Source organism: Aquila chrysaetos, assembly GCF_900496995.4.
Source record: "Aquila chrysaetos chrysaetos chromosome W unlocalized genomic scaffold, bAquChr1.4 W_unloc_3, whole genome shotgun sequence".
Classification (NCBI taxonomy): domain Eukaryota; kingdom Metazoa; phylum Chordata; class Aves; order Accipitriformes; family Accipitridae; genus Aquila; species Aquila chrysaetos.
Genome location: NW_024470323.1, coordinates 3843536 through 3855598, shown reverse-complemented (window position 1 = coordinate 3855598; position 12063 = coordinate 3843536). Strand labels below are relative to the sequence as shown.

General features: G+C 43.6%; 1 pseudogene; it reads right to left on the bottom strand.

Moving 5' to 3' along the window:
• The window catches only part of LOC121232414, a 250283-nt pseudogene that overhangs the window by 55135 nt on the left and 183085 nt on the right, over positions 1–12063 (bottom strand).

The following is a 12063-nucleotide window of genomic DNA, read 5'->3' as shown; positions in this document are numbered from 1 at the left end:
TAAACAGCTGTCTACCCTGCCCGGCCTCTCTGAGGACCCTTCGATTCTGGGGTTGCTGAGGGTTGAAGAACAACAGGTGCCAATTGCTACCACGATGGTGCACCGGCGGCAATATCGCACCAACCGAGACTCCCTGATCCCCATCCATAAGCTGATTTGCCAACTGGAGAGCCAAGGAGTGATCAGCAAGACTCGCTCACCCTTTAATAGTCCCATATGGCCCGTACGGAAATCTAATGGGGAATGGAGACTAACAGTTGACTATCGTGGCCTGAATGAAGTTACGCCACCGCTGAGTGCTGCTGTGCTGGATATGTTAGAACTTCAACATGAACTAGAGTCAAAGGCAGCCAAGTGGTATGCCACAATGGACATTGTTAATGCATTCTTCTCAATCCCTCTGGCAGTAGAGTGCTGGCCACAATTTGTTTTCATTTGGAGAGAAGTCCATTTCACTTGGAATCGACTGCCCCAGGGGTGGAAACACAGCCCCACCATTTGCCATGGACTGATCCAGACTGCACTGGAAAAAGGTGAAGCTCCAGAACACCCACAATACATTGATGACATCATCGTATGGGGCAACACAGCAGAAGTGTTCAAGTAAGGGAAGAAAATAATCCAGATCCTTCTGAAAGCCAGTTTTGCCATAAAAGAAAGAAAGGTCAAGGGACCTGCACAGGAGATCCAGTTTTTAGGAATAAAATGGCAAGATGGACGTCGTCAGATCCCAATGGACATGATCAACAAAATAGCAGCTATGTCTCCATCGACTAATAAAAAGGAAACACAGGCTTTCTTAGGTGTTGTGGGTTTTTGGAGAATGCATATTCCAAATTACAGTCTGATTGTAAGCCCTCTCTATCAAGTGACCCAGAAGAAGAACAATTTTAGATGAGGCCCTGAGCCTGAATGAGTGAGCCCTGAGTGAGTGAGCAGCTGCGTGGTGCTTAGTTGCTGGTTGGGGTTAAACCATGACAATATGTAAAGAGAAATCCAGTCAGCTATACTGATATCGCTGACACTGTAACGTTGCTGCAAAAAACATGTACCAGAAATTCTTCTGGTTCCATTTCTAGTCTCTTCTTTTATTCAGCCTTGGGCAAGCAGTGATAGATTTTACATTGGTTAAATTGCCATTTTCTTGGCATTGCTGCTATACCCATACCAGCAAAATCGGTGTTTCTGCACCAGTCTAATCAATAAATATAAGAAATTCATTTCTGGAAAGAGTAAAAGGACCATGGTGCTCCACATACTTGTGTTCTGCCTCACTATTGCCTGTGATGATGCTGAACGTATGTCATTAAATTTGACAGCATAGATAGCCTACAGCTCAAAATTCCATCATCTGCTTGTATTCTAGTTCCCATATAGTCTTCTGGACATATCCTGTCCAGATCTTGTCACAGCACAGCAGGTGTGGCAGCTCATTTCCTCAGCAGTAAAGCAGGGGAGGAACCTTAGCATGAAAATTGTGCCTTCTGTCCTCTTTATTTTCCCTTCTCCAATTCACGGTGCTGAAGTATCAGGACTATTTCAAGTTCATTTGAATTGTCCAAATAGCCTCCCTATAAATAAATGTGCCATTTGACAAAGGAGTTAATTAAGTAGAAAAAACTTCTTGGCTTTGCCAATAATCACCTTGTATTGTGGAAGCAACCTCCCATTTCCTCCAAATCTGAAACAAATACAAGCACAGTTATAAACAGCATTCTAGCTTTTAAGCACTAACAGGCATGAGAGCAGACTGCTAACAACACATAATAGTCTGGGTATCTGTACAACACAATTACACTTGAAAAAAACTTAAATACTATGTATGACGTTTATTCATGACTTCAAGTAAATGAGTTGCTGAATAACTCGAGGCTAACCTAGGATTTTACACTTTGATGGACAAACACCTAAATATCCTAACTAGATATTAACCAAACTGTAATTGCTCTCAAGTTGTATTTAGCTTTGAAATCTGCTGGTTCCATTTCAGATCTCAAAAAAGGTTTGGTTGCCCAGAACCTTATTAATTTTCCCAGGCATACCAGTCCAGTTTAATAAAAGATATGTTTACCTAGAAATCTTGTCCTACATTTGCTTTTATACCTATTCTGTATTTCTTGAAATAGAAGCCTTATTCATCCACAATGTGTTACTGAGCATCTTCTTTAAACCTGTCACTTTCAGTCCAGCTGGTAAAAGAATGTTTTGCTCTTGTACAAATTTATGCATTATGTATTAATAAGGCTGAAATTCTGTATTCAGAAAGCAGGTATGGATATTTATGAATAACCTAAAGAAAATTGCTTTACAGAGAATACATTTAAATAATTCCTCCCTCCATTTTTTATAAAGGATGACAGGCAGTGTGTTACACTAGTAACCACTCCGAACGTGCAAAGTGATGTTTAACTGTGTTCATGTGTCTTATTGGTGGCAGTTACCACGCTCGCAAAACTTTTTCTATTCATACCAAAAGCAACAGATACCCAAGAACATGGTCAAGTTAAGAGCAGGTAGCAAGCAATGGGGAAGTCAGTTTTATCTCACCTGTGCTGAAGCTTCTCCTCTAATGGGAAAACACTGATACTTTTAACTTGCACTTTTCTAAGAATTTACAAAGCTGTACTGAAAGCAAAAGTTCTATCATTTTGGAAAGAGCAACGTTGTGTTTGCATTGCATCTTTACTTTTAGGTGGAGAGAACACAGGGTGGAATCAATTCTACACTAAATATACATCCAAAACCTCTATTTTCCTTATCACCTTTGTAAGGTGAGCAGCACCTGTGCTAAGAATTACTGTCACGACCGGGACTGGACAGACCAGAGAGTCATGTTTAATTCGAAATTCCCTCGGGCTAAATTAAGGTGTAACGACACCAAATTTTTATTCATGACAGAAGCAAACTGAACTGGGGAGGCATGATAGTAGGTGGCAGGGTTTCTCACAACAGGAACTGGCATGAGACTACTTCTGTAAACCGTGTAACCCAGGGTAACCATATACATCAATTCAGGGAATGAGATCCCTCCCGTTGAGTCACAAGGTTCAGAGCAGACCCCCTTGCTTTCTAGACTCCTCCTCAGAGAAGGGCCTAGGGGGGGGCTGGATCCACTCTTAGTCCCAGAATTGGTCAACAGTTTTATGTCTTAAAGGGATGAGGTGTAGGGATTATGGAAAAGGAAAGAGAGAACAAGAAAGAAGAAGGAAGAGAGAAAGATTTCACCAACCCTGGATCCAGCGTTGGTGCAGTCAGAGGAGAAGTCCAGTTCCAGTGGGCTTGCACACCTGGGGCTTCAGTTTGTGTCCTTTTATCATCCTTGCCCCTCCTTTGGGCAGGCACTCGAACTCATTAGGCTAATGAGCAGTTTGTGAGACTTTGGGCTTGGGGGTGGTTTGTGGAGTAACTTCTCCTTCCCTGCAGACAGGACCATTGTTTGATCTTTGTATCAGAACAGCTTATCAGAACAGGGAGCTGTGCACCCTCCAGCACACCCTCCCACTCCTGTTGCTGATGTCTGAGCTGATGGGCTTTTCACCTTGGCTCCTTGCTGTGCAGGGTTTGTTGTTATGCAGAGTTTGTCTTTAAGCAGAACTTGCCCCACCACAATGTTTGAGACATTAACTCAGTCTCTCACAATTACCCACTGAGAATACCAAGACAGCCTCTAGATAACATACTGAAGTGATGGATAGTGGATACTCTAGAAAGAGGCTGATAGAAAAATGCCAGTTAAAATATTTCAACACCAGGGACACACTAAACTTTTAAGAATGAAAAAATCTCCTGTTAGAAACATAAGTGACCAACTACATTGTACTTTCTTCAAGGTAAAAAGAACAGAGGATGCAAAAACATACTTGTGAAACCAAGGACAGAAGGCCAGTCCAACCACACCTGTATGTAGTCTGAAGTATCAGCATTTCATTCCTAGAGGCCATTGGTGTCTGCTGTTAAAGGGAAAAAGTCTGCTAGGTAACAGTATAACCGACATGCCTCCCAGCCAAAAATCCTTACTATTATAAAACGGATTGCTAAGCAGAGCTTTAAATAAAGTTTGGAAGTGAAATGCTCTCAAATGTTAGTCCGTGATTTCTGAAATTACAGGTCAACTCTATTACCCCTTGATGCTTGACTTCTGAAATTCCTTAAAATATGGCACTTGCTTCCCATTTTTAGGAATGCACCTCATGCAGTCAAGCATATGGAGTCAATAAAGGTGTCTCTTCATTTGCCATCTGAAGCTTTATTTTTCTCACTTACAAATTACAACTGGTTTTAGTAATAGCAATCCCTGCACACATTTGAAATGCACTTCCATTTGCCATGTTGCGAGGCTATATGGTTTAGTAAATACATGCAATTTAGGTTCAAAACCATAGCTCCAGGCACTGCACCGAGAATTTTATATTACTGAAAATTAATGCCTTTTTTGCATAAGCTTGAGCAATAACTTAAAAAGCTATGTCTTATATGTATCAATTGGGATCTTCTTAGCCTTTGTTTAAAAAAAAAAAATCATGTATACAGAGTTGCATTTCAGTTTCTTCTCTGAGCTTTTAATAAGAGAATATGAATTTATTTTAATTCATCAAAAGCAACTAACTAGAACTCTAGGAGTCTCGTATTTTGTACTGAAATTTGTATGTGTTCAACTGCATCAATATCAACCTCTGAATACAATTCTCCAACTGAAAAAAATTGGCACCTGCATGTACTGTACCCATGGCAGTACCCAGTGTGAGAGACTGAAAGAGTTAATGTCTCAAACATTGTGGTGAGGCAAGTTCTGCTTAAAGACAAACCCTGCACAGCAAGGAACCAAGGTGAAAAGCCCATCAGCTCAGACAGCAGCAACAGGAGGGGGAGGGCGTGCTGGAGGGTGCGCAGCTCCCTGTTCTGATAAGCTGTTCTGATACAAAGATCAAACAATGGCAGTGTCTGCAGGGAAGGAGAAGTTACACCCCAAACCACCCCCAAGCCCAAAGGCTCACAAACTGCTCATTAACCTGAGGAGTTCGGGTGCCTGCCCAAAGGAAGGGCAAGGATGATAAAAGCACAAAAACTGAAGCCCCGGGTGTGCAAGCCCAGCCGGACTGGACCCCTCAGCTGACTGAACCAACGCTGGACCCAGGACCAGTGAAATCTTTCTCTCTTCCTTTTTCTCTCTCTGTCGTCTTCTCTCTTTCCTTTTCCTTTTCCACAATCCCTCCACCTCATCCGTTTCAAGATATAAACCGTTGACCAAGTCTGAGACTAAGAGTGGATCCAGCCGCCCCTGGGCCCTTCTCTGAGGAGGAGGCTAGAAAGCAAGGGGGTCTGCTCTGAACCTCGTGACCCAACGGAAGGGATCTCCTTATTCCCTGAATCGATGTATATGGTTACACAGTTTACAGAAGTAGTCTTATGCCAATTCCTGTTGTGAGAAACCCTGCCACCTACTATCATGCCTCCCCAGTTCAGTTTGCTTCTGTCATGAATAAAATCTTTAACTGATCGTTTGGTGTCCTTTCACCTTAATTTAGCCCGAGGGAATTTCGAATTAAACAGGACTCCCTGGTCTGTCCAGTCTGGGTCGTGACACCCAGGTAGAATAATCAAAGTAATAGTCACAATTTCTTTTAGCATAGCAAACTACAGTCCTCATATCAGAGTTGGGTGGAAAATGAATGAGGTTATTGTTACTGAAAAAGCTGGTCAAAGAAACTCTCTAAGACTTGATTTTGGAGTTTTAGAAAGCAGGTATTCTTCATTGCAGCGCTTTGTGCACAGGGGATCGCTCCACCTATCGTGCACACTGTTACCTACAGCAAGCAAAAATTTATATTATTCCAGTCATACATATTCATATTATCATTTACATAGTGTCCCCACCCTTTGGTCACGTGCAGTGTGGGTCACCAATAGTCTCCTGGGGAATTTCCTCCTTTTGTAAACCCCAAAAATTAATTTATTACTGGTATTTGGGTTATTTTTACAACAAATTTCACATTTTTCTGTGATGGATCAGTGTGGTAGGTTGACCCTGGCTGGGTGCCAGGTGCCCACCAAAGCCTCTCTATCACTCCCCCTCCTCAGCTGGACAGGGGGGAGAAAATATAACAAAGGGCTTGTGGGTCAAGATAAGGACAGTTTAATAAAGTGAAAGCAAAGGTCGCGCGCGAAAGCAAAGGAAAACAAATGGTGTTATTCTCTACTTCCCATCAGCAGGCGATGTCTGGCCACTTCCTGGGAAGCAGGGCTTCAGTACGCGTGGTGGTTGCTCTGGAAGACAAAATGGCCCCCGCTTCTATCTCCCTTTACTTAGCTTCTATATCTGAGCTGACGTCATATGGTATGGAATATCTGTTTGGTTAGTTTAGGTCAGCTGTCCTGGTTATGTCCCCTCCCAAGATCTTGCCCTGCCCCAGCCTGCCAGTAAGAGGCAGGGGCAATGTTGGGGAGACAGCCTTGATGCTGTGCCAGCGCTGCTCAGCAGCAGCCAAAACACTGGTGTGTTATCAACACCTTTCTAGCTACTGATGCAGAGCACAGCACTATGGGGGCTGCTATGGGGAGAATTAAACTGGAGTTAATTCTCAGCCACACCCAATACAATCGGATAATTTCTGTCATTGCTCGGCTTATAACTATCTTATGAAGATGTTTTACTAAATTTTCAGTTCCCCAATGTACTTTATTATGTTCTCTTTTAGCAATTTCTCTCATTAATGAGGGTGGGATCACTATCTGTCCTGTGGGTGTAACAGCCCACCCATCTGTTTGTTCCTGTGCCTGTAAGGCTTTTATTAATTTAACATCTTTACTATCATATTTAGGTGGTGTTTCTGGTAAAGTTATTTCTTTTTCTGGTAATAATGCCACAATGCCTGTTTCTGCAGCCTCTTTGGCAGCTTTATCTGCCAATTGATTATCTATTTCTCGTGGGGTCTTTCCTGTTTGGTGGGCTTTGCAATGCATTATTGCTACCGCTGTCAGTTTTTTAATACTCTCTAATAGTTCTTCTATCTGTGCAGCATGCTTGATTTCAGTTCCTTGTGCTGATAGTAGTCCTCTTTCTTTCCAGATGGCTCCATAGGTGTGTACAACTCCAAAGGCATACTTAGAATCTGTCCAAATATTAACCTTTTTTCCTTCACTCAGTTCCAATGCTTGGGTTAAGGCTATTAGTTCTGCCTTTTGGGCTGATGTTTTGGGAGATAAGGCTTGTGCCTCTACTATGCCATCTAAGATCGTCACAGCATATCCTGACAGTCTCTTCCCATCACGAACAAAACTGCTGCCGTCAGTATATAAGTCCCAGTCTGGATTTTCCAAAGGAACGTCTTTAAGTTCTTGATGGCTAGCTGTCGTGGTTTAACCCCAGCCAGCAACTAAGCACCATGCAGCCGCTCACACTCCCCCCCACCCAGTGGGATGGGGGAGAAAATCAGGAAAAGAAGTAAAACTCGTGGGTTGAGATAAGAACCATTTAATAGAACAGAAAAGAAGAAACTAATAATGATAATGATAACACTAATAAAATGACAACAGCAATAATGAAAGGATTGGAATGTACAAATGATGCGCAGTGCAATTGCTCACCACCCACCGACCGGCACCCAGCTAGTCCCCGAGTGGCGATTCCCTGCCCCCACTTCCCAGTTCCTATACTAGATGGGACGTCACATGGTATGGAATACCCTGTTGGCCACTTTGGGTCAGGTGCCCTGGCTGTGTCCTGTGCCAACTTCTTGTGCCCCTCCAGCTTTCTCGCTGGCTGGGCATGAGAAGCTGAAAAATCCTTGACATTAGTCTAAACACTACTAGCAACAACTGAAAACATCAGTGTTATCAACATTCTTCACATACTGAACTCAAAACATAGCACTATACCAGCTACTAGGAAGACAATTAACTCTACCCCAGCTGAAACCAGGTGTGATGGGTTGACCCTGGCTGGTTGCCAGGTGCCCACCAAAGCCGTTCTATCACTCCCCCTCCTCAGCTGGACAGGGGAGAGAAAATATAACAAAGAGCTTGTGGGTCGAGATAAGGACAGGAGAGATCACTCACCAATTACCATCACGGGCAAAACAGACTCAACTTGGGGAAAATTAACTCACTTTATTACAAATCAACCAGAGCAGGGTAATGAGAAATAAAACCAAATCTCAGAACACCTTCCCTCCACCCCTCCCTTCTTCCCAGGCACAACTTCACTCCCGGATTCTCTACCTGTTACTGATTTGTCATTGATTTGTTGTCAGTTAGAATTAATCATATTTAGTTTTAACATTTTAGCAAAATCATATGTATGTTGTATTTTATACATTTAACCACCAACCAGTGTCTGTTGTGAAATGTCCTGTATAGCCCCATACCAAGGCCGGAGAAATTGGCTAAAATCATCTAGTAGGAACATTTAGAACTTAGATAACAAGATAAAGAAATTAAAATCTGATTATAAAAGAGTTTGATTTGACTAAAAAGTAGAAAAATTGTGAAGCATAAGTATGGGAGTGTTAGTTTGAAATGTAGCCTTAGGAACTTAGGGAGCTTAGAAAATATATAATGTGTAACCATAAGTATTGTTCAAAAATCATTTAACCACAGAAGTTTTGACAAGATTGGTAGTCTTGTAGTGTTTGTTTTAGAAACTAAGGAAACCGTTATGGACACCAGTTTGTTGCTTGGAGACACCCGAGAGGTCAAGAAACAGACGAGTGAGGAAGACTATGAAAGACCACCAGAGGACTCCTGAGGACCACCAGAGACCTTCAGTGCGCCTGCGTAAAGGACATTTACATATGCTAATGATTTCCCGGAAGTTTAATGAATATAACTTTTCTTGGAAATCTAATGAATATGTATCAATAATCCTAATATAAGGTGTATTGTTTTGGTGACAGGTGTGCTGTGTTCGTGAGAGGACTCGCCCGCGCACCCGGCTGTCAATAAAGAAGTGTCTGCTTATCTACACTAAATTGGTGTTGATAAGTTCTTCATTCCGAGCTTTTCGGTAACATACCAACCCCCCCAGCGGCACAGGGGGACGGGGAATGGGGTTTACGGTCAGTTCATCACACGTTATCTTCTGCTGCTTCATCCTCCTCAGGGGGAGGACTCGTCACACTCTTCCCCTGCTCCAGCATGGGGTCCCACCCACGGGAGACAGTCCTCCACGAACTTCTCCAAACGTGGGCCCTTCCCACGGGCTGCAGTTCTTCACGAACTGCTCCAGCATGGGTCCTTTCCACGGCGTGCAGTCCTTCAGGAGCACACTGCTCCAGCGTGGGTCCCCCACGGGGTCACAAGTCCTGCCAGAAAACCTGCTCTGTGGGCTCCTCTCTCCACAGATCCGCAGGTCCTGCCAGGAGCCTGCTCCAGCGCGGGGTTCCCACGGGGTCACAGCCTCCTTCAGGAACCCACCTGCTCTGGCGTGGGGTCCTCCACGGGCTGCAGGTGGAGATCTGCTCCACCGTGGACCTCCATGGACTGCAGGGGGACAGCCTGCCTCACCATGGTCTTCCCCACGGGCTGCAGGGGAATCTCTGCTCCGGCGCCTGGAGCACCTCCTCCCCTTCCTTCTTCACTGACCTTGGAGTCCGCAGGGTTGTTTCTCTTACATGTTTCTCACTCCTCTCTCTGGCTGCCGTTTTCTGTCTGTCCCAACTTTTTCTCCTTCTTAAAAATGTTATCACAGAGGCGTTACCACTATCGCTGATTGGCTCGGCCTTGGCTGGCGGTGGGTCCGTCTTAGAGCCAGCTGGTATTGGCTCTCTCTGGAAGCTTCCCCTGTGTTCGAGCCAATCAGTGATAGCCCACGGAGCAGGTTTTCTGGCAGGACTTGTGACCCCGTGGGGGACCCACGCTGGAGCAGTGTGCTCCTGAAGGACTGCACGCCGTGGAAAGGACCCATGCTGGAGCAGTTCGTGAAGAACTGCAGCCCGTGGGAAGGACCCACGTTGGAGAAGTTCGTGGAGGACTGTCTCCTGTGGGTGGGACCCCACGCTGGAGCAGGGGAAGAGTGTGATGAGTCTTCCCCCTGAGGAGGATGAAGCGGCAGAAAATAACATGTGATGAACTGACCGTAAACCCCATTCCCCGTCCCCCTGTGCCACTGGGGGGGTTGGTAGAGAATCCGGGAGTGAAGTTGTACCCGGGAAGAAGGGAGGGGTGGAGGGAAGGTGTTCTGAGATTTGGTTTTATTTCTCATTACCCTGCTCTGGTTGATTTGTAATAAAGTGAGTTAATTTTCCCCAAGTTGAGTCTGTTTTGCCCGTGATGGTAATTGGTGAGTGATCTCTCCTGTCCGTATCTCGACCCACAAGCTCTTTGTTATATTTTCTCTCCCCTGTCCAGCTGAGGAGGGGGAGTGATAGAACGGCTTTGGTGGGCACCTGGCAACCAGCCAGGGTCAACCCATCACACCAGGACACTAGCATATATTTCCTCTGCTGTTTGTAAGCAATCATGTTCTGGTGAACTCTCTACTCGATCAGTGGAAAGGAAAACTGCTGGATTTACAAACTGAAGTGCTTTTGAGATTGATGTCATCTTGTTCTAATAGTACCACTTGGTATTTCAGCATACATCTGGGGGACAACCAATGCCCCCCTTTTTGTTCTAAAACAGTGGCTACCATATGCGTTATATACACAGTAATTTCCCAAGTTTCTGTTGCAATTAAGATGTCATCTACATATTGTAATACAGTTCCTTGTCCATTTTCTTTTCTCCAAATCTCTAATTCCTTCACCAGCTGATTTCCAAAAATAGTTGGGCTATTCTTGAAGCCTTGTGGTAGAACTGTCCAAGTATATTGTGTCTTTCACCCTGTTTCAGGATTTTCCCCCTCAAAAGCAAAAAGCTCCTGACTTTTAGAGTCCAAAGGGATGCAGAAAAAGGCATCTTTCAGATCTAAAACCATAAACCATCTTTGTTCACTAGTGAGGGTAGTTAGTAATGTATATGGGTTTGCAACTACTGGATGTGTATCTTGTACTATCTGATTTATTGCCCTAAGATCCTGGACTAAACGGTAATCTTTTCCATTAGCTTTCTTTACTGGTAAGATAGGTGTATTGTATTTTGACTCACATTCTATTAGCAACTTTTATTTCAAGAATTTTTGAACTATTAGTTCCAAGCCAGTTCTCTCTTCTAATTTTAAAGGGTATTATTTAATTCTTACCGGTGACGATCCTGGTTTTAGATCAATTCTTACTGGTTCTGCTCTCTTAGACCTTCCTGGAACTTCTCCTGCCCAAACGATGGGGATCACAGCATCTTCTATTTCCCGTGGTAGAGCTTCTTTCTCACTAGAGGAAATCTGTAATAACAAAGCTGTCACCTCTATATATTTAGATTCCAGGACTAGAATTTTAACTTCCCCATTTTTTTAATTTAATTTCCGCCTCCAATTTTTCAAGCAAATCTCATCCTAATAAGGGTTTTGGAGAACTTGGCAAATATAAAAACTGATGTGTTACCCATTGTTTCCTCAATTTTAATTTTAAAGGTTTAAAGAAGTGTCTTGTTTCACGGGTCCCTGTCGCACCAATAACATTTACATTTTTATTGCTCAATTCCCCCTCTAAAGTATTTAAAACAGAATAGGTGGCTCCAGTGTCTACCAAAAATTCAATTTCCTCATTTCCCAGCTTAGCTATAACCAGAGGTTCTACTGGGAGAGACTCCTCCGGTCCCTATCAGTCCTCTCCCACTGCTTACTTCAAACACTTCTCTCAGCACAGCCACAAACAACACTTGATTCCTTTTCTTTTAACATTCCTAATCCTTATCTCACTTTAAATTCCTTGCAAAAGCGGCTGCCACGTAAAATCCGCTCTCTTGTTGCTTTGCTCTCTTTTTTTTCTTTTCTTTTCTCTGCTCAATTTTTCTGCTTTTCTTCTCATGCTCATTGTATACAAAACACAGCAACACTCAACATCTATTCTCTAAATCAGGGGCCGTTTGACCCACAAGGAACACTAATTGTGAGTGCATCATTAAAAATTTTGTTAGCAGAGCTTGTCTGAGTCCCCAAAATCACTGGGACGCTCGTCAGGTCTCTGCCTG